At 35.3% G+C, this 24,381-nt stretch overlaps 1 protein-coding gene and 1 long non-coding RNA gene across 2 annotated transcripts in view; one reads left to right on the top strand and one right to left on the bottom strand.

Annotated features, from left to right (window-relative positions):
• Window positions 1-2,810, bottom strand: part of l(3)02640 (porphobilinogen deaminase-like protein l(3)02640) — a 327,247-nt gene extending 324,437 nt beyond the window's left edge. The window contains exon 1 of the mRNA XM_067096679.1: window positions 2,713-2,810. The gene's annotated coding sequence lies outside the window, so the exon portion shown is untranslated. The remainder of the gene's footprint in view (window positions 1-2,712) is intronic.
• Window positions 2,811-3,401: 591 nt separating this feature from the next.
• LOC136834291 (uncharacterized) overlaps window positions 3,402-24,381 on the top strand; it is an 88,868-nt gene continuing 67,888 nt past the window's right edge. The window contains exons 1-2 of the long non-coding RNA XR_010851730.1: window positions 3,402-3,564; window positions 8,302-8,351. This is a non-coding gene — a long non-coding RNA (uncharacterized lncRNA). The remainder of the gene's footprint in view (window positions 3,565-8,301; window positions 8,352-24,381) is intronic.

Below are 24,381 nucleotides of genomic sequence, written 5' to 3'. Positions count from 1 at the left end.
AAAAGACACAACAGCGTTTTAAGACGGTCTAGTCACCTGTAGAGAGTGGAGTGCTTTACTCACTTCGACAAGTGGAGAAGGGTATGGTAGCGAAAAGCGTTCATTATTGTGAGGAAAGGGGATTAAGAAACCAGTTAAGCGCTTGGTATATGGACTGAAAAACGTGTTATTATGACAGGGTCTTGCTATCCAGGTAAAATAGAGAGTCGAGTGGCTTAATGTACAAGCGGCTAATGATTCTCTTGAGAAGGTTTACGATTCTATAAAAGTTTTTGTACATGGGGTTTATCCTTGGTTAAATAGTCACAGGAGGGAAATGGTGAACTTGGCACAAAATTTTAGTTTGGGTTTCTCCAGAGACTCTATTTTATATGGAAAAACGTTATAGTAACAAATCATACATACACATGTGTTATATGTATGTTATATATATATGTGTGTGTGTATGTATACACACATACATACATATGTGTTTGTATATATATATGTATATATATATATATATATATATATATATATATATATATATTATATATATATATATATATATATATATATATAATCTCATCATATACACATAAAAGCAACAACGGTTATAACACCATAAGACATTCCGAGCTTTTTATGTTGCCGCGACTCTTAAAACAAGCGGTAAACAGGTCTGGCGAGGAATCAAGATTTAATTCGTGGTCGTAACTACCAGGGACAATGGAAAGGACGAGAGGCGAGAGGACGTTACGGTCTAAAAATCTGATCTCTTGGTGTCCTCCTTCGCCTCACGGGGGAGAGAAAAACAGTGGGCAGTAAATTCGTTTGGGTATTGGTGTCGATCGTAAAGTTGCGGTAATGTGAACTAACTTTTTAAAACCATAAACTATGTATTTGGGTGTCTGAGTCTTTTCTTGAGATTTTCTTCTGTGATATTAGGTATCTCTCTCTCTCTCTCTCTCTCTCTCTCTGCAAAGACTATGAAAATATCCAGCAGAATTCAGTGGCATTTAAATCAACATCTCCTCAAATAACTCTAATTCATTTGATCTTGAGAATATATGGGCAGAACTAATTTTAGAATATTAACATAACTCTGTATTATACCTTATACCTTCAAATGTTATTCTAATCATAAAATACATTTCTGGCAGTTTTAAAGAAATTATGCCCATAAAAGATGCGGTGCCACATAATGAAAAGGACATCATGGTGTCAAACACTGAGAGAGAGAGAGAGAGAGAGAGAGAGAGAGAGAGAGAGAGAGAGAGAGAGAGCAACCTACGCCACATCCGCCTAAGGTCACGGGTTCCATTCACAAACGAGCTACAAAGCCTTAAGGAAGATTCCTTAAATACTATATAGTGAACTTCGTAGTCGACAGTGATTGGACGCAACCAAGGTTAGGAAGTGCAATAGGTTCATAACCCCACTCCTAAGCCTCCTGGAACCATCTCATCCACGAGAGAAAAGTTGTATGTATATATATATATATATATATATATATATATATATATATATATATATATATATATATATATATATATACATACAGTATATTATACATATATGTATATGTATACACATATATATACAGTACACACACACACACACACACACACACACACATATATATATATATATATATATATATATATATATATGTATATATATATATATATATATGGTTTCTAGGATCGCAGAGTAGTTCGGGGCAACTCAGTACTGAAAACATTTTGTTGGTCTCGGATCCAAGTGTTAACTAGACCCAGCGCTGCTCAACTCGCTGATCAACTGACCAGTCGCAAGAAGGCAATGTTACAAACTTCAGCTATCACTAAATACAAGTGTCACCCTAATCTGACATCATGAATGGCGGTCTTTTCATACAAAACACAATTCAGTGAAGAATATTAATTGTCTATGCCTAATGAGACTTAAACACATCCTTATATACAGTACAGATACAAACATATATTATGTATATATTAATAATATTGACCCATGTCTACTGAGGGAAGTGTCTTCCGAAGGAATAACAGTAGTACTTATTTTCAATATGGGGTCGCCGTTACCGGAGACACAATAAAATGAGTAAATACAAAATCCTTTGGTTAATTAAAAACACTGATAACGTTGGACCCAACGGGTGACTGTTATGAGCAAGTGGTGTTTCCAGATGTACGCTGATTACCTTTTGGCGAGGGAATAATTAAAACGGCAATTCACAAATAATTCAGTTAATTATCAGTTTTGAAACGGAAGTCATGGGCCACAAACGCAGCAACGAAATGTTGGATACAGCAACTGGCGTGGTAATAATGGCTCTAAATGCGTAAATACTACAACTTCCTTTTTTAGTAGTATGTGAATATACCCTCCCTCATCGGTTGAATATGAGGTACGACACCTTCAGTCTACACGTCGAATTACCCAGCGAAAAATGGAAGCGATGTGAGAACATAGGAAATCATTTTTCTTTGTAAACCATTGTTCAGTGCATGCTGTATTGTCGCAACAATATCTCTTCGTGTATTTTTTTCTCACTGGCTGTCATCGTAAACCAGAAACAAGTTTGCAATTCTTCACAGTGGTAATTCCAAGTCACACGCCAATGGTTTCCCTAGGCCGCTTAACACAAATTTAACCAATACAGTCTCATGACTGAAAGTGTCTCTATTCCATTCCGGAATTCAGAGAATATTACTATGCAGATAACTTTACCTTGATTTTGCGTACCAGAAATAGCACCACTAACAACGAACGTGGATTACTAAGTACCGGGCGTAGACCATCCGTCATAACACTGCAGGTTCCAAAACTATGAAACTGATGTAGCGGCAGAATTAGCGTATCTTAAACTTTCATTCTCTCGTGTTCTTTCCACAGTCTTCACTTTTTATATGACTAATCGTCCAACGAATAAAAAGTGTGTACGTCTTTGTACTTCTCTAATATCGGCTCTACTATTTATCTCATCAAAATTCATGATCTGAAATTGGGTTAGTAAGAATCCATTTTCCGCCGAGATGACGTCACAATATGGCCATCTGATTGCTTCGTGATAGTAGGATTAGTAGGTTCATTAAGATACACTTGCGCATTTGACGTTCACTGATATCTTGTAATGGGTAATGTTTTAGCGTACATTGTTTTATCGAACCTGGGTTTTAGGCGGCCCTTGTGAAAGAACGGGAAAAGACTTGATTTCTTTCCATTTTTATTTCTTGCGAACACTGTTTTGAAACACTGCTTGCGCATCATAAAGTTTCTTCATCCAATTCTATTCGTGAAATAAATTTGTTGCAATCAAGGGAAAATGCACTAACTATGCGTTTACAAATAAACCATTGTAATTCCGACCAAAAAAAAACCATAGTTTTTATTTTGCTGATTTAACGCGTTAGCTAAACGAATGCCATTACCAGTGTCAACAGACGGTCGGTAACTTGAGTGTCTTGATTGGCTGTGGTTACTGTTAGCGACGTGTTTTGCGAGTGCAATTATCAGTACATTACTTTTGATTTGGATAGTGTCATGTTTCAAGATAGTCTATAAACTGAAGCAGTTTTGAAGGTAAATACAGTTTAGTGGCATTTCAAAACTTCAAGTTAAGTTTTACCTTAGGCTAGATGCTCGCAAGCCTGCTGCAATTACCTTTCTCTGCCTGATGATGCATTCAGTGTTGTTGTTGAAAGCGATCTAAAAGGGAAATCTACAAATTCTGCTTGCAATATAAAAAAAAATGGGTAAAAGTTCGTTTCCGGTCCGAACTCCAGTTACACATGGGGGCTAGTACTAACCTCGGCGGAAACTGATTCATCTACACTGTTCTGCCGTGTTTAGTACTAGCCCCCGAGGGGTCAAATGTCCCTCTGCGTGTTTAGTACCAGGCCCTGGGGGATCAAACGTCCCTCAGTGCATTTCGCAAAGTTGAAACTTAGAAAAAAAATCCTCAACCAATTACATATATTTTATTTTTTATTGTGATAAATATTAGTTTGCAAGAATTATGTATACAGAGTATCTTTTCGTTTTTTTATGAAGATTCGAAAAATATAAAAAAGTCGAGTAGGGATGTTCGGAACGGCTACGAACATTATCCAAAAAGTGTGCTGGCAAGTAAGTTAGCCACACAACTCAAGTTTACCGTAGGTCGGTGAGCAGATGAATTCTTCATTGTAGCCTAATTAGATAAAAGCGATAGTTTGTACGCTACAGTAGGCCTACTTACTTTCCATCATCATGCGAATAGTGATGCCACATGGGGATTTTGTATGTTAATGACGTAAAAACCACACAAAATAACATTAGCCACATCACAGGGTTATTGCCTGCTTATTGGTATGTTCATGAAGGTAAATATCTACAGAGCTTTCATAAAGCTGCTTTAGTGTCGAGGGTACGTTTCCTGTATAGGCCTAGTACCCATCACTGCCCATAAATGTTCAGAAATCTTTCATAGTCTTGCTGTGTCAAAATGAGGTTCCTGCGCATTTCAGTGTGTTTTTGAGTTGTTTGAATGTCGATCCCCTCAGGAAACTGTGCGGATTCGATATCACTCTCTCAATTGCCAGCAGTCTTAGTGAATTTGCATAGGTCTAATAGTAACCACACAACTTTCTAGGTTAATGTACTGTGTATGGTATTCGTATTTGTTCATTTTCATCTTAGGGAAAACTGAAAATCGTAATTAACACAAACATCTACGAAGTGCTAGCCCGTGTGAAACTCTTGACCTAACCTAACCTAAATTAGTGGGTTGACGACAACAAAAGTACTTGTATTTGCGAAAGGAAAACTAGCCTAACTTCCCATAACTTTACGAATTGGCCACGTCCGTACGCGAAAAAGTAGCGACTTGTAATTCACATTCTTTATCAATAAATATACATTATAATATTCGTTTGACTTTGAACCGAGACACGTGTAATTCTACTTAAATCTATCCTTAATTTTCCAATCTATAGTCTAATTAATATGTACAGAAAAACTATATTACATTTACCTGCCCCTCCGGACCTGCGCTCCCTACCTAGGCAACACAGTCTTCCTGGATGTTTTAAATGAATTTGCGCAACGTAGGTGTCGGGAATTTTACCCCTGACACTAGTTCTGAGTCGAGATGTTATTAGTTGACTCGGGATAACCTGGCCGAAAAGCAAAAACCTGTAAACGTCTAACAGAAGGTCCAGTAAGAATTTACATTATAAATTAATTTCTGAAAGTTTTACATTAAGCTTTATTATTCAAACAACTCAAACAAAAGGAAATTTTGCGATATCGGCCCAAAAAGACTACATTTATATATTTACATTACTTCTAGATCATCAAGCAAATCCTTGGACAAAACTTTAACCACGTCAAGACGTGGATGACAAAGATAGACAGATATAACATTAGCACACTGTATAAACTGGTTCTTTACTGCAAAGATACGAGCTAGGCTGAGAAAGTGACGACACGGGATGAGGACAGCTTTCCTCTATGTTGTACCCTCGAGAAAGCCTCGTCGTCACTTCGGTTCCCTTGAAAACTTCTACATTGCATAATTTATCATAAGTTACATTTGAATCGCTTAAAGGAAAGCTCTTCTATTACTCAAGATATTGTTTATATAGGCAATCTGCCTGACACTAATACTTTTCAAACATATTTAGAAACAAATGAGAATCACGAGCTCGGCCGCCTACTTCCCACTCCCCCTTGTTTATCATACCTGAACGTTGAAGGAATGTCGAAAAAACGGATCGAATTTTTTTTCACGACATTAAGCTAGAGTCATTCAACGGATCTTGGCCAGGCGTTCACATTAATCGTAACCACCACACACACGCACACGGACACACACACACACACCAATCGTGTGAATTTGTGAAACTGCGAACGAACAAGAACGCTTAGGATAACGGACGGGTGGTGTGATTTATATCGCCATCGTTTGTTTTTGGTGTCGCAGATTCTGTTATCATGAAGTTTCAAGCTAACAGGCAATATTTCTTTGCGAAATGAGGCTGAGGCTTTAAGATATCTGATATTTTCTCTGTTGCTGTCTGGAATAAGAGATTTTTATAGTTTTAGTGGTGATAAGTCGTATACATTTAATTAATATTAAATTAATATTATCAGTAACAATGACGTGGGGTAAAACTTTTTATTGTCTTGTATTTTTGGGCTTTACCTACTGTTACGACACGTTGCCAATAATTTTAAGAGCATACAGGACAGTGCATAATGCTTCGAGTTGAAGTTGGGATAATGTTAATGGAAAACCTGAATGGTTTTCAGTTTGTTATCGAAAAATAAAATATATAACATGGAGAAAAGTGAACTATAAATTTCAGTGAACCCGTTACCAAATAATACACCGTTAGGATCAAGTGAATCCTTAACCTTACGTTAGTATCAACCCACGTAAGGGGCCTAGTATCACAAGCAAGATGTAATTACTTTGAATATTGTTATTTTTGTTTATATCTCGATAGCTGTAATTGTACTGAATTATGTAGAAATGTATTTTTCAACAGCAACAGTAAGCCATTTCCCCAAAAAGAGTGGCTCAAAAGAAAAACAAGACAGTTGACACCTCATAGCCCTCCCCGTTGGGGGTAGTGCCGTCAGTGCACCTCACGTGGTGCACTGTAGGCATTACTTACAGTTCTTAGCAGCGTCCCTTCGTCCCCTAGCTGCAACCTCTTCCACTCCTTTAACTGTAAATCTGTTCATATTCTCTTTCTTCCATCAGACTCTAAACCCTCTCTAACAATTATAGTGCAACTGCGAGGTTTTCCTCCTGTTACGACCTTCAAACCTTTTGACTGTCAATTTCTCTTTCAGCGTTGCTGACCTCATAGGTCCCAGCGCTTGGTCTTTGGCCTAAATTCTATATATATTCTGTTCCAACGTCATAGCTTTATTGATCCTTTTAGCTCCTGATTCCTGGAAACCTCCTGTGCCGAATACTTCCCAGATGTTAACGTCTTTCCATTCCAGCACCTCTTGCTAACTCAGCACTTTTTAGGTTTCATTCCTCTTCTTCCTCCCAACTTATGAATTATGTTATTAAACACTCGATCTCCTTTTCTTCACAGATTAAACAATCTTTAACTTCTTTAACCTCGACCAACGTTTTTTATGGCTTGTTTCATACCACTACGTATTAGCTTTTCAATCCTTACTTGGTAAACTGTATACCATGCAAACTAAAGTCTTAACAGCATCAGCGCATTACCTTTCATTAGCAATCAACATTAACGTTGCACTACCATATAAGAGTTTTCTCAACAATCCCTTTTTCAACTGCCATTGGTATTTCCATTACTATAGCAAAGCATAGGAACCGAACCCAAACCATATATAATATATATATATAATATATACTGATATATATATATATATATATATATATATATATATATATATATATATATATATATATATATATATATATATATATATAGATATGTGTACTGTGCAGACAGACTAACCATGTGTTCATAATAGATATTAGTTACAAAAGATTTTATATAAGAGCAATATATTACCATTTATCTATTTTTAATGTCATAATTAAAATTTACTGAAGGCTTTTTCAGTTTGTAGAACAGCTCACAGAATTTAATGCGCATTTTTCCCCGCCTGTAAAAGAGTCTACATAAAAGTTAATATATATCTTCCATCTTGCAAAACCCAACACTCCTTTACTCTTGTGAACACCATCAGGTGTAAAGAGATAAGTGTATGCCAATTCCAATCCAATCCTGTTTGTGTAAAGATAATTACACAAAGCTTCCTGAAAAATAAAATTGTTTGCATTCGGCCGGAAGAACAAGAATTTAAAAAAGAACAAAATCGCTCGTATGATAAACTCTTCCTGTTACGAAGTTAGGAAAAGCGCATCCGAAAGTTCCAGTGACACCGCCTCGCCTAAATTGCAGGAAGTCAACATATCCTCCCCGCCCCCGTTCCCTCCCTGGCTTGTAATAGTAACAAATACCATTTTGCTGAAACTTTTAATATTTAATTCTCGAGAAAGCATTTTTATTTCATTGAAATGGGTGAATTGCTTCACTAGTAAAATATCTCTTACTGTTGTGGTGTTTGTAATCAGTAGCATTATGAAGTAATATTGTTTTTACTTGTTCACTATGAATGATGGTTAATTCTTAAATTCTTTTAGCTCTAAATCAGAGTGTAAAGTCTGCTGTCGGAAATTCCTTTATTTACTAGTCAAATCTTTAAACCCAACTGAACTATAACTTTTGACATGTAACTGTTTTTGTACTTTAAATTTCAAGTCTTATTTCTTTTCAGGTGGGCGTCGCGATTTTCGAAGAGGATTAGACACTCACAATCAAGACCACGTAAGCAAATTATAATTTAATTCTCTGTTGGTGTTCTTGGTAGCAGTGTAGAAAGGACCACATTATGTCTCCTATTAGTAAGGTAAACTTGACAGCCTCTTTTGGAAAAGAGACGGTATCGAAGATAAATATGCGTGAAAGGAAATAAACTTTGTTAAACGTTTGTTAGACGGAGTGCAAGGTTATTGGGTTTTTTTTATTAGAACTTTTGCAAAGGTTTTGTCAGTTGCTATATCGACGTACAAGTAAAGCTCAGATAAATCCTTTACAGTGGAGATCCTGTGCGTTAATTGTGAGGCTTGTGATAAACGCGCAAATCCGATTACGTCGTGGGCAATGGTTCCTGTATGCAAGCCCTCATGTTTGATCTGGGCCACCAATTTCGCGCGATTTCTCAATGGATCCTCTTTAATGATAGTATTTGAATGGTTTTACAAACAGTTGATTTTCTTCAGTTTCTTTCGTTACGTGGACTCTTTCTTGATTCCTACGGTAGTGATGCTTCATACCTTAGTTCCAAAAACATGAAGGTTGGTCGTTTTAAACACTATTTTTGTCATTTTGCATAAATCGGACTTAGGAACTTTCAGATCCTTGTACAGTGAGATTCAGGATTTTGATCGACTAATGTCTCTTACGCAAGTTCGCAATTGTGTTTGTGTTCGGTGATTGGGTCTTTTTCTTTAATGTGTCGTGTTCCTCAAGATGTTCACGATCATGAACGCTATATTAATAGCTAATTTCATTAGAATTTCAGGTTTTAGAAAATTTTCTTCTAAGTGGAAATTCGTAAAATTTTGGTGAAATACGTTAGCGTTTCTCAGTCTTCGGTCATGAGCCCCGTAGGGGGTTTGTGCTATCAGTGCACTTCATGGGGGTGCACTGTAGGCATTACCAAAGATTCTTTGCAGCGTCCCTTCGGCCCCTAGCTGCAACCCCTTCCATTCCTTTTATTGTACCTCCATTCATAATATCTTTCTTCCTTCTTGCTATCCACCCTCTGCTAACAATTATTTCATAGAGCAACTGCGAGGTTTTCCTCCTGGTACACCTTTCAAACTTGCCTACTCTCAATTTCCTTTCCACCGCTGAATGACCTCATAGGTCCCAGTGCTTGGCCTTTAGCCTAAACTCAATATTCCATTCCATCCCATTCTGGTCATGAGTGTCGTAACAGGATGCATAATTTGGTTTCCTTCTTTCATATTAAGATTGAGAATTTCTGTCATTTGGTATAATTTATAGTTACGGAATTTCGCCTTACTTACCTAAGATCATATGCAAATTTAGAGTCCTATTATGAGGCTCGGAATTTCAGTATATGCGGGCCATTTTCAGGGTCATAATTTAAGTGCTATCTTGGGATTTACATATTTTGCTGACGAACTTGCTTTGGTTATCGCGAAGGTTTTATAAAAAGTCTAAAGTTTCACACAATAGTGCCATACTGAAGCACACAGTCTTAATATTTTATTACAGTGAGGCTTGGATGTCTTGTTGATTAGTGAAAGATCATTAATTCAGGTCACAATGAGGTTAGAATTTTTTATATTTTATATTATAATTCAGATATTTTTTTAATGTTACCTTGCTGAGGTTCATACTGTAATATGCGTTTCCCAGTATTGTTGTGTATGTCAGAGAACTGGATATATCAATGCCACATTGATGTTCAGAAGTTTCTTTTACTGATGTCCCAATTCGGTACAGAATTTCCATTTATGTGTTACTAATGTTAATAGTTCACTTCGTCTGCATAGTATTTCATATTCAGGATTTCATGGCATAATGCTGTTGTATGAAGACTTGCAGTTTGATGTATAAAATTCGTATTGGTTTCGGAATGCTCATCAAAGAATTTTGTCTACGCAGAGAATAGTAAAAGAAGTGAATCATCGGAGAATTATATGTTCTATAATTCAATATTTGCAAATCTTGAATCTTGCATGCATGTCTGTTTCTTCAGCATTGCAATATTCTCCGCATATAAGCTAACTTCATCTTAGTTTGCAACTGAATGCGTGAAACTTCATGTTTACTGGTGTGAAAATGAAGGAGCGTAGGCTCTCTGTCGACTAAGACATGGATGCCATGTCGTAGTACTTTGAAGCATCAGAGATTATTGAAAGAAAGGAATATTATTTCGTAATCCATAAGGACAGCATTAAAGTACGATGTTAAAAACAAATTACAGCATTTGGTTTAGATTCCTAAACGGAGTTGTGATGTTTTGGTGATCATGAAAGTTATGAAGCATTAGACAGGATTCTAACAAACGTAGTTCAAGTTATAATGTGACGACGTTTAAGCAATGTGTAATTCATCAACGGTCAGGCCATTCCCAAATGTCTCCAAAACATTTTCCTTTGCTTTACAGAGCGTAAACATCTGAGATTAATATACCCGAAACTACGCAAGATCATTGCATATTAACAGTATTATTTTATCAAAAGCATACATAATACTTGTAGGATCCTTTCGTATTTAGTGTGACTGATAAAAATTAGGATTTAAATAGAATATTCCAAAGTTGTAACCGTCCTCCTCTTTATAAGAAATTCAAAGGGGAAAATGTTTATGCGTGGTTCTTTCGATGTAAAATTGGGGTGTCCAGTGACCGGGAAGATTTTATGTTTCCTTTAGTATATAGTAGCGAAGGGAAAGCCACCCTAGATATCCGCTATTTTCATGAATATCAGATTAGAATGCTCCTCTCGAATGTTTATGCGTCCTTATAGAGCGCTGAGACCGCTTAGTAAAACGCCTATGACATTCCGAGAAATGAAGATTTATAGCTCATGTTTCTTAGTGTGAATGACTTTTGATAAAAGCACGTGTGTGGATCCTTAATCATCCAGTGGATAACAGATCAGGAATTGTGTGAATGTTTCTGTAAACTAGTGCTTCCATTTGCTTGGAAGAAAGAAAAATTTTTTAATCTTTTTGTAATAATTATAATACGAAGTCAGAGTCAAGGAATTACTGTGGAAATGTTGTGATTTGGATTCAGTAATTCGTTGGGTATAAAGCTACTATAGTTTGTGACTATTATCAACTGATTTTAATTTAAAGGAAAGACATGCGTTGAACAGCATCAATGGCTAGATCTCCCTTACAAGTATCAAAGGTTTTATAACTAAATAATTGCATTAATTCATCGTGAAATACAGTATATATACAAATATAATATGATATTGTATATATATATATATATATATATATATATATATATATATATATATATATATATATATATATATATATATATATATATATCATAAGTTCAGTGGCTTTCGTGTATAATTCGTGTTCTAACAGAAATAACAAGCATGCACAAAGTTGTTCCGGCTGCAGTAGAGATGTCTTTTATGGTTATTTCTGACTCTATAGGCGGACGGAAGTTCCCCGGGGAAAATGTACGTTATTTTCCGAAAAGGATGTTGTGGTTGGCAGCGATAGGGCAAGGAAGGAGGGAGAGCTCATTTTCGACTATAAAGGAAGAAAATTTGACTCGCTTCGCTTATTTCTTTGATAAGTTTTCTTGATAAATATCTGCCTCTCATTCGTGTACGAGGTAGTTTCATCGATCAGCATTTTCAGCGTACAAGAAAACTTAATTTATTTTTAAACCTTATTTTTAAGGTTATGGAGTGGTCAGCTCCAGCTTAATTCTGTTATCTTGATAGCTTTATTTTTAAACCTTATTCTTAAGGATATGGAGTGCATAATTCCAGCTTAATTCTGTTATCTTGATAAATATCTGTCTTCTATTCATGCAATAAGTAATATCAACGATAAATATTATCAGCGTACAAGAAAAAATGACTTATTTTTATAAATTTTGAAGTTATGGAGTGCTTGTGCAAGGACGATGTCACACTAGCGCAGTTCCAGCTTGATCTGTTTTCTTGATAAATATCTGTCTTTTATTCAAGTAAAAAGTATCCTCATTGATAAATATTTTCAGCATACAAAAAATTATTTATTTGTAAATCTTAATTTTAAGATTATGGGGGCGGTCGTGTGAGTAGGAGCCGTTGTTGGCACAAGGCCAGCTTAGTCTGACAAGAGAAACTGTTTTTTTTTTCAACTCGCCCAAAAAAGAATTAAAGCGCCGGAAAAATTTACTTTTTTACATATTAAAAATATGAAAACGGAGATACCAAGCGGAGTTGAAAAATATTTCGCGTTTTCGCTTTATTAATCTTACCTGTGCAACGGACTCCGGCGTGTCGAATTAGCCTCCCACCCCCCTTCCCACATTTCATTGAAAAGTTGCATTGAATTTAAAGTTGCATGTATGAGAAAAATGACAAAAATGGAAATCTGTTAGAACCACTGTCAATAGAGACGTTTCTTCAATTCATTGATATGAAGACATAAAGAATAAAGCTATTTGATGACTGAAGAATATTTTCTTCGTCTTGCTGCATAGAAGTTCTCTCTCTCTCTCTCTCTCTCTCTCTCTCTCTCTCTCTCTCTCTCAGTATTTTAAATTTGGACAATTATTTAACAATGAAAAATTTTCAGTTCTATTCTCTCTCTCTCTCTCTCTCTCTCTCTCTCTCTCTCTCTCTCTCTCTCTCAGTATTATAAATTTGGACAATTAACAATGAAAAATTTTCAGTTTTATTCTTTTTCCATTTCTGCCTTAAGTTGAATTAACATTCTCAGATATAAGGGTCTAAAGTTGGAATCATAATTTAGAACTCAATTTATTCGATATATATATGTCATCTCATACGAAAACAGCCTTCATAAAGTGCGTCATTGAAGCGAGAGAAAATTATATTTATGAGTGTTAATCGCCGTAATGGTCTTTTCAACTCATGAAAACTGGAAAGGGAACCTTAATATATTGTCTATATCTACCGAATGTTTTTGGGCTTTTCAGTCATTGCTAAGGTAGATGCCATTCTTCGTTTGCCTAAAAATCGTAAATCAGTCCATCTCTATCTCAGGGATGTTATTAGATACGAAGATTGCACTCTGGCATGTAAGGGTGAGTTACGCTTTCAGATTTGGCTTTTAGAAATTCTTATGCAATTGTTAATGTTTGGCGCCAGTATTGATAATGTAGAGATTAAGGATTAACATTTTTTTTATCACATGAAGGGCCACGAATGTATTACATAGCAAAGTGGATCTCATCCGCAATCTGAAGGTTTTATAACTCTGTTAATTGCAAGGGCAGAGCCCTGCTAAGTATCATGATCAAATGGATGAAACTACAGTTCTGATTGGTGAGAGTCACGCTATTGGATCTAGAGGAATGATACTGGAATGGTAATGAAAATTTGAGAGTGTCAGTGCAAGTGTCTATTGGGTGAGGAGAGTGCCTGAAAGGTTGGAAAATGCAAAGGTTCAGAGGTTCATTTGATTACGAGTAAAATGCTGCAATATGGTGGTAAGTAACTAATTGACTGACAAGAATGTCTAAAGGGTTGATATGTGGTTGAATGGAATCACTATTTTTTTTGTATAATGGAAATGTGATATCGGTGATTGAAAGAAAGATCAAGAGAATAGGACATATCTGAAGGGTTAATATGAGCAAGGCAGATAGGGTTTAGGCATGGCAGTGGAATTGTGGAGTAAATGTTTACTATGAAACAGTGAGAAGTTTAGGGATGAGAGGTAAATGTTGTATGTTGCATACATGTGCTTAGAAAAAGATTGAGTGACTTATAGGGTTTAATGCAAAAGAGGTTGAGCGTGTAGTGAACAGAAAGTAATTTGTTGTGAGCGACTAGAAATCTCATAATAAAAGCAACGTTTGCGTTATACAGACGGTCGAGTGACTAGTTACATTTAAAAGTGGGTCTGAGATAAGATTGGCTTGTTTCCCTGGGTGTGGAATCTTGTTATGGTCGAAGTGATTAGAAAAGTCAGGAAACAGACAGAAGATGCACTTTTTTTTCTTTTGGAGGGGAAAAGGGGATTATCAAGGTAGTGTGGAGTAGGTTGCATTTGGAGATAATACTGTGTTAATTGGTCATAGTGAATAGAAGCTGCGGAAAACATTTAAGTGGATATCATTAAGAATAATGGTGAATGGGTCATTAATGAATATTAGTATAGGTGGTGGAAGAACGCATGAGAATAATTTGTGTATATATACTGTGATATCACAGAATAGGTGCAGCAAGAAAGCAGCAGGAGCCTTGAAAAAAGACTTGGTAGAGAATAAATTTGCTTATGAAAAGAAAAGCTTGAATACCGCAGGTATTGTTGGAGCAACTCTCCATTATGGAAATGGCGATTGGAAATAGAATACAAATGGAAGAAAAAGATATAGTTTGAATACTATATGTGGAGTAAGGTGGGTTGAAACTGTAAGAGCCGTAGATAAAAAGAAAGGCAATGTTTTGCGGTGATTGTGAGCGTTTTATCACGTGGTGAGAATGAAGGACAAACGGTTAGTGAAAATGATGCACAATTTGGATGTGGTGGAGAGAATGGATAGGAGACAGAAAAGTGCTAATTAGATGGGATGGGTTACTGACCTTTGTTGATATCCAGGAAGTGGGTAGAGTAGTGGTGCATTGTGTAGGGGGTTGGTTGCTGCTAACAGAAGGTTTTTGTCATTTCTAACAGAAAGCTGTTCTTGATGTATTAAGAATAAGTGTTAAAGTTACAGGTGTCTTATTTTCACCTTCAATGCTATAAATGCAGTGTAAAATTATTCAGTATCTGACCTGAAAGGTGAATTTCTCTAGGACTCCAATAGTAGTTTTACTAGGCAGCTGAAATATTCTGGAGACGAAATCGGTTCCACAATCTTTAACTTATTACACAGTGATAGTGACACACACACATTTATATATATATATATATATATATATATATATATATATATATATATATATATATATATATATATATATATATATGTCACTATCACTGGGTAATAAGTTAAATATTGTATATCATTATATCTATAAATATATTTATATATATGTCCATTCAGCTGCACTAGTAAAGCTAAAAGTTGGAGTCTAGTTGCCCAAAATGTTTTGGTCATGTCCAAGTCTGAATAAAACTGCACTACATTTATATAGCATTCAAGGTGAAAATAAGACACCTGTAACTTTCCACTATTTATAGCATCAAATGAACCTTCTGTTACGAAAGCTTGACAAAATACATATAAATAAACCTTCTATTTATATATATATATATATATATATATATATATATATATATATATATATATATATATATATATATATGTGTGTGTGTGTGTGTGTGTGTGTGTGTGTGTGTGTGTGTATGCTTGCATGCGTGAATGCGGGCGCTTGTGCAGTTTGATTATATTTTTACTCTTCACTTCGTCTGGTACTGCTTAGGGGATCTCCTGGTATTGTGACCGAGAAGAACGTGAAATCAGTAAATGTTGACAAAACATTTTACATGAATGAGTTGAATACCCATACGTAAAATGTTATGAATTTTGGGAAACCAACGCTGCCAATATACTTTCCTGATAATTTGCATTGTCACTAAAACTCCACGTCAAATCAATTATATTTGAATCAGACCACAGAGGCTTAAGTCAGTGATAAGGTACATCATCCAAGCACGAAATCAGAGTCGCCTTATGATCGATCTTGCTTCATAGGACTTGCTCTTTTGCGAAAAAGAACAAGTCCTATGCGGCAATGCAATGGAGATTAAGATGATTTGTCGAGGACTAGCAAGATCTTTTCTTTATTAACTAGGGCACATCACGATTTAGTTTTCTGCAGCATATATGAATGTTTCTGACTTCGGTCTGTCATCAACACCTTTTGCATTTCGAATGGGAAAATTTCGTTGGTTGGATTGTAATAGGAACCCGGAACAACTCTTGATTTTTTCTTTAATGTAAGAGAGGAGAAGGGGGGTTGGGTGGGGTGGGAAGGTGGAGATGTGGTGGGAATGAATAAAGCGATGTTTGGATGAGAGAAGGAGTTTGGTTGGAGGCTGGTGGGTTTATTGGGTGGGTACGGAGGCGATAGAGGATCTAGGTGGAGAGAGAGAGAGAGAGAGAGAGAGAGAGAGAGAGAGAGAGAGAGAGAGAGAGGTATCGGGGCATGAGAAAATCACTGTGACAGGGGGTGCCTCGGAGGCGTCTCCTCAGCAGAAGGTAGGTGAAGCTCTTTCAGGTAGGATCTTAGGATTACTCACGTACCAGGAGAGGATTTATACCTTGGGAGTATGGGATTAACACTTCGGGAGGTCAGGATTAACTTGTCTCTCCGCTGACTTTGCCTTTCCTCCCCCCTTCTATGTTCTCAGACATTTACTTCCTCACTATATTATGCGTGATTCTAGGAAGAGAGCGAGAAGGCAAGTTGGTAAAGGGGGAAAAATAAAAAGGAAGGTTAAATGAAAATGTTAGGAAGAGGCGGAGGTACGAAACGCAAAGAGGGATGAAGAGAAAGGAAGGAATAGAGAAGGGAAAAGAGAACGCGTAGTGTGGGCGAGTAAAGTAGCTCATGATTTGGGCGCGCAAAGGGATTCTTTTGCTCGGCTGAACACGACCGTTAATTTTAAACAGGCGAGCTTTCGCTTTCTCAGAAGCCTTATATACTCCATTCAGAAATATCTGCCATAACTGAAGTAGCAGAGGCAGTGTTTTGTGGTGATTGTGAGCGTATTCTGACTTAAGAGTCATTTACGTGGTTTTAATTCGGTCTTGCTCGGAACTTTTTCACCGAACTGCCATGAGTATTATGGCGTTGCTCTCCCAGGGGTCTTCTGTCCCCAGCGATGCTAATGACTGCGTTGACGTTGGATATCGTTAATAATAATTTTTATTGTTTGTTTGATCTTTTGATCCGGTTTTAGTATTGTTATTTTGACTCTTTAGGTGTTACACCAGTTTTGTTGCTGCATAAACAGTCGCTCTGCAAGCTGAGTCGACTTTTTATTTTTTCACCTGCTCATGGCCACTGTGGAATCATGAGAAAACAGATGTCAGTTTTTTAGATCAGCTATTCAAAGTGGGCAAACATTTTAAATATATATATATATATATATATATATATATATATATATATATATATATATATATATATATATATATATATATATATATATATATATATATATATATATATATATAATATACATATATATATATATATATATATATATATATATATATATATATATATATATATATATATATATATATATATATATATAATATACACAGTATATATATATATATATATATATATATATATATATATATATATATATATATATATATATATGTATATATATGTGTATATATATATTTAGATATACAGTGTGTGTCAGATGGTCAGTGGCGCCGAGGGTCTTTTTGAAAAGCTCAGCTGTAGTTCTTAAGCGCGTTTTCTTAAGATACTCGGTTGTTTCAAAATGTTTAGGATTGACCGGACTTGCGCGTTGACCGCTTTTAGATAGCTTCCCAGTTGTGTCATATAACCACAAAACGTATTTTCAGTAGTAAGTTTCAAAAGGCCTTGTGAGGAAAAAGGAAATATACCAACGATTCTTCGGATATTATAAAAATATCCAGTCTTATCTGACCTTTGTCAAATTTAATATTAACCCTTTGAGCCTACAGGAATAATTGTTATCATTCCCAAGTCTCCATTGACATTTTGCCATAGAAGTTCGCGATACTCCTTAAATTGCTCAGCCTCTGAACAGTTTCAGTGAATTATAATTGCTTCGAAATTTTACCAAATTGGCTCAAACAGTCGTACTTTCAGATTTGTTGATTTCTGTACCTTTCTCTTCTCGAAAAAAAAAAAATTCTATTTTGATTTAGTAGTTACCTTTATCTTCGTTACTCTTATGCCAGGCAGACTTTTTTCCTAAAAAGCAACCCATGGAAGATGTATTTATCTCTAGTTGCTCTATGAATGGAAATGGAGTAAAAGTTTATCGATGTGCTAGCGCCTTTTAAATCCTTTGTACCAGGCGAATTAGTAAGGGAAATTTCATTGTAGCGGATCCTGACTGAACATAAAAATAATTCAGAAAAACATTAAATTGTTTTAGATGCAGTGAACCAGGAAAAAAGAAATGAAGGGAAAAGGACAAAACACGGATTTTTTTTTTTTTTCCAGAGGATGCTTAGTCCGAAGTTCACCAATATCACTGAGGGCGTTGGATGAGACTAGCAGGAAATTTGCTACTACGTCAAGTTTTAGAACAACGAGTGGTACTAATGAACTTTCGTTGTTGTTGTTGTTGTTTTTGTTGTTTTTGGGCAGTTTTCGCTAGGAAGTAGATGAGCGTGAAGAGCTAAGCTCAAGTTCACCTTACCGTATGCGTTTTCACTAAATGTTTTATGGTATAGAGGTACAATATATACTTATTTAAAAGTCGTGCGGGTTGGTCTGCTGCTAGCATTTGACGGTGCTTTTAAATTGTTTTAAAATGCCGCTCGTTTGACTAGGAAAATAATGTCTTATTTAGATGTTTATTTACATTTCTAAGGACAGTTTTTAAAGGGTGCTTCATTAGTTTTGTGGATTCTTTTATGACTGATGGTCCAGGAAGTTATGATCTTGGTATGGTCTGATGTTCTAGTGCCCCAGCTTTCGTGTATTATTAACATAATGTTTTCGATGCTCATTGGTTTTGGTTTCATAGAGCATTAGGAAACTTTGCAACTCTGACAACTGGACTTTTTACTTGTAACGCCAAAAACAGTCACCAATTACTGATTGGTTATTCATGTGTGCAAATTGAAGTTTCCAACATGTGAGCCTTCAGAAGTTTCCAGTAAGACAATTGACATTTTCAATACGCTTGATCCCACTGAAGTGTACAAAACATTTGAAGTTTCCAAAACATTTGAGTATACTGAAGTTTCCCATGCACTCGACCCTACTGACGGTTCCAGTACTTTGAAGCTGTTGATTTAGGACACACTGAATTTAGTGTCGTTTTCATTACTTTGAAGTAGTTCAGTGTTCAAACCCTCCTAAAATAATTCGAAGGTTCCATCCCCTCGAAATCTACCGCTGTTTACAGCACCTATTGATGAGTCCATTATTATTATTTTTTTTTTTGTCCGTAGATACTTCTGATACCTTTCAAGAATCTTGAGTTTTCATTACGTTGAATACCATTGGGATTTTGAGCCCTTGAAATCTACCTGTGTCTCCTAGGTATTGCATCTATGCTCTTTCCAACAACTTGAAAGTATTGAATATCTAACACTTTGGGTCTCTTTAAGTTTCCTAAATATTCGAACCAGTAGAAGATTCCAGAACACTTGAACCTATGGAAAGATTAAGCACCATTGAGCCTTCTGCAGTTACATTGCATTTGAAATCATTGATATTTGCTTTAGATTTTCGCTAATTGAAATATATAACATCTCCGAGTTCCTTCAAAATTTCCTGACAACTTTCAGCACTGAAGGAAAATTTTAAAAGTCTTTGGGTGTTCCTACTGAAGCTTCCGTCACCTTTGGTCTTGAGCCAGTATCAAGGTTCCAACATTATTTTCTTTTGCTAAATAAATAAAAACTACTTAGAAAAAATTTATGAACTAATTCACATAAAGATTTATGAGCTAATTCATACACTGCACATATTGTTAAAATGGTTGTCGAACTAATCCATTCCTGCCGGCATCACTATGACAAAAACCGTTGCCAGTTTTAGAAAACAATAGCAGTGTTTATATTTTGCTAAAAAAAATAGCACAGCTTTTGTCGTGATAACAGTAAGTAATGGATCATAAGTCACTGGATTTCGGGGGTGGCGAGAAAATGGGAAATTAAAAGAACGCTCCAGAAGCAGAGATGCAAGAGTAAGAAAGAACTTGCAGTGGGTTCTATCTCCTTGAAGAGTAGAGCCCGAGATGATGAGATAGCACCTCATCCTGGAAGAGAACTGTCGCAGCTGCAAAGGTAAAAATGGCTTGAAGTTTTCTTCCTCCGAGGACACAAACCCCAGATGATAGTTCATTGTTTTCATTTAGCCTTAGCGGAAACCTTTCCGCTTTTCTGATTTTTTTTTTCACTTATAATTGTTTTTTGTGTCGTAAGGTATGAACGTTTTTCTTATTAGGGAATTGCTTTGTATCTGTCTATCTGGTTATTTATCTGTATTTTATCTTTCTTGTATATATATATATATATATATATATATATATATATATATATATATATATATATATATATATATATATATATATATATATATATATGGCATATATATATATTATACATATATTGTATATATATATATATATATAAATAGATATATATACATTTATATATAATATAGAAATAGATATATACATACATATATATATACACACATACATATATACATACACACGCACGCATATAGGCGTATTTGCTGCAAAATAATTTCCCATGATTCGTCAGTGACAGGTTGCAGCATTTACAGTTTAACGTGGCAAGATGATTGCGTAGATTTGTGAACAAATTCTTGCAATGAAATTCTTTTTAGTCATAATTGATGAATTACGGGTGAGGCATTTGATTTGTGCGTGCATGTTGGTTTGTGGGGCACTTATATTTCGATAAAATCGCGGTAATACTTTTGTTACATTTACCACCTTAATCCCCTTAACTAGGACAATTTGAAATCCAGTGTTATTTTCTTGGATGCAAGTTACAGTATTTCAGTCATAAAATTAAATACAGATTAGTAAGTGTACCACCTGCATTTCATTAGCTATTATAAATGGATACGAAGAACTGACTGTAATGTTAAGTATTATGAATGTGGAAGAAGTATGTATGTGATTGCTCTTTATGTTGATATATGTCGATACATGTATTTGCACATATTTTGGTAGGCGTGCTTTTGCATATGGAAGCTATGGGAGTCTGAAGAAAATATCGAAAAAAAGCTAGACATATGAAGACATGCAAATAATTTACTTAACGGGGTAACTCGAGAAGAAAACATGACAGCAGCCACCAATGTGTCAGTTTTTATATTTCATGACTCAAAAATAAACCCATGTGCAGAAAACTTGCTTAGTGTCAGAACCTTCGTACACTTATACAGAAGATGTGTTTGTATGTATATCTCACAGTAATGATTAATGATTAACTTCAAAGACCCAAAGAGTGTATTACTCTTTCTGTTTCAGTCTTAATATCTCGCCAGCCACGCCACCATTATCCTAACATTTTGCTATTGTATCTCCTTTCCTTACTGTTGCGTTTGGGATACCATTTTGTTTGTTCCTCAAAAAAAAAAAAAACATTGTCACTTCTACCTCTTGAAGTCCTTCTTAAAATATTCCATTCATTTTCCTTACCGATTTTTTTGTTATGATAAAATTCAATAAAACTAGGACGTCTGATGTGAAAGGAATTGCATTCATAGATTCATACTGATCTCGCCGGTGAATATACCGATTAGACATCTTTTATGATCGGGTCTTTTTATGCTATACCCTAAAAATATTTAATAAATAATATTTTTCAAATACATCCAGCCGTCATCCAGTTGGTCTTTTATAGCTACTTTGGGATCTTTTATATTTTGTCTTTAAACCTTCTTGAATTTCTACAACAGTCGCGATTCTTGTACATTCTCCCGTATCCACTCCTTTAAGATCTGTGCTGGTTCTTGCGTCGTTGCTGTTGATGTTTCCATGACTTGATGGGATCTGTCAATGGTAAATCAGTGTCGTCAGTGCACCTTACGTAGTTCACTGTATGCATTAGCTAAGGATGTTTGCAGCGTACCTTCGTCCACTGCTTTTAATGCTTTTTACTTTAGCTTCGTTTGCGTATTCTTTGTTCAGTCTTGCTGTCCAGACTTTCTTAACTGTTGCTTCTTAGTGCAACTGTCGTGTCTTCTCTCAGTTCACTCCTCAAATCCTTGTAATTTATCTCCTTTATTTTCTGGATCTCTTTGTCTTGTTCAAAAACTCCCCAGTGCTTGGCTTGGCAGCCTAAATTTCATAAAATTCAACTCATAAATCTTCTTATCTATCGATTGACGTTGTCCTGTAGTAGTTCTATATTTTAACACAACTTCTCTCTCTCTCTCTCTCTCTCTCTCTCTCTCTCTCTCTCTCTCTCTCTCTCTCTCTCTCTCTCTCTCTCTCATCATTTTATGTTCCCAAGTCAGTCACTGTTAAAAGTCTTAATTATTTATATACCGTTCTAGTTATTTCCGTTTTCGATGCATTATATTCTGTAGAAGCTTGCTGTCGAAGTTCTTGGCCTTTCGGCTTGTTCAAAAAGAATGTATTCTTGTTGTGAATAATAATAATAATAATAATAATAATAATAATAATAATAATAATAATAATAATGATTATTATTATTATTATTATTATTATATTCTTTTTCTAATTTTTACTGACGTTTCAAAGGGCAATAATAATAATAATAATAATAATAATAATATTATTATTATTATTATTATTATTATTATTATTATTATTATTATTATTATTATTTTCTTTTTCTCATTTTTACTGACGTTTCAAAGGGCTCAGTTTAATGCTCCACCCTTTCCCTTTCCCTTTCCCAAATTTCGCTTATGCACATTATTATTCTCGTGTAGCCTAATCTTCTTTGAAGCTCTCAGGGCAGACTTTCAATGTGTCTCAAAGGCAGAGGAAAAATAGTTCCGAGACAAAATTTCTTCCTCTTATCCTGTCTTGCACGCCATCATGTTTAGAATTTGCGTATACGTCATCTCACGTCTATCGGTTTTGTGATTCCAGATGTAAATATTAACTTGTTTAGATAGGATGATATTTAATAATAATAATACAAGTATAAATATGTCGGTCTTGTTTACAAAATTGTGTGGTACTGAGATACTCTTTGGTAGTTTCTCTAACTACGATAAGGGACGTAATCGTCATCTTTTGTAGTATTGCCTTAAGGTACGAGAAGCTCATTTTTATATCATCTCGCTAGAGGAATATCAGAAGCCTCTGTTTCCAAAAGTAAAGCGGTCTATTGCCATAACTTCATTTTTTTCTATTTATAACATAAAGAAGCAACTGGAAAGAAATGTGTTGTAAGTTGCTATCTCTTAGCCACCTGACAAATCTCACATTCCGCGTTCTTTCAGTATCCAATAGGGATTTCAGTTTCTGTGAGCAACTGTTAAATATGCTTTAACTTCTTCACGTGAGAAATTTGAATTAACTTTATGAGCGCATCGGTACTTGTCTTCTTTCAGTTGACTAAACTGGTTTTCATTAAAGTAGGGAATTAAAGATGCTGATGCCAATTACTTTTTGTATTACTGATAACAGATCGCATTATAACGATGGTGCATATTCAAAGTCATCTACTATATTTTGACTAATGTCAAACATTCCACGCTTCCTTGGTCGTCCAGTTGATTAATATTACAGACCCGGGAAAAACGCTAATCTCACCAAACCATTATGTTTTGAAACATATACAGTACTTGCAGGGGTATTTATATATATATATATATATATATATATATATATATATATATATATATATATATATATATATGTATATATATATATATATAATGTGTGTGTATGTATAAATATATATGTATGTATGCATACATACATACATATATATATATATATATATATGGTGTGTTCGATGAATTTTACAGATAAAGCTTTATCAAGAATCTCACATCGTAGAATTCAGTACTCGTTCCCTTCGCCCCTTTTGATTATTTTTTTACTTGTTGTTTTGGGATGTCTCTTCACCGGCTATTCTAAAACTCGTTCTCGCGTGCCCTGAATAATAACGAAGAAAATCCCGAAAATATTTCTTGTCATCTATGAACTTATGGAGAAATTGTTGACCCAACGATTTCCAGAAAACCAAAGGCCAAATCGAATCATGGCCTCTTCCGAAAGCAGGCGAAATAACAAGGGTGGAAAGTGTTCAAATAAAGCTTAGGAGAAAAGGAAGGAAGATAGGATTAAAAAAAAAAAAGAGAGAGTATAACAAAGGAGATTCATAAATGCTGTACGTGTTGTTGGTTCCTGAAAATGGATGTAAATGGAATTAAGACTCGCCGTC

This window comes from Macrobrachium rosenbergii, chromosome 53, assembly GCF_040412425.1.
Source record: "Macrobrachium rosenbergii isolate ZJJX-2024 chromosome 53, ASM4041242v1, whole genome shotgun sequence".
In the NCBI taxonomy this organism is placed as follows: domain Eukaryota; kingdom Metazoa; phylum Arthropoda; class Malacostraca; order Decapoda; family Palaemonidae; genus Macrobrachium; species Macrobrachium rosenbergii.
This window is presented reverse-complemented; position numbering and strand designations above follow the sequence as displayed.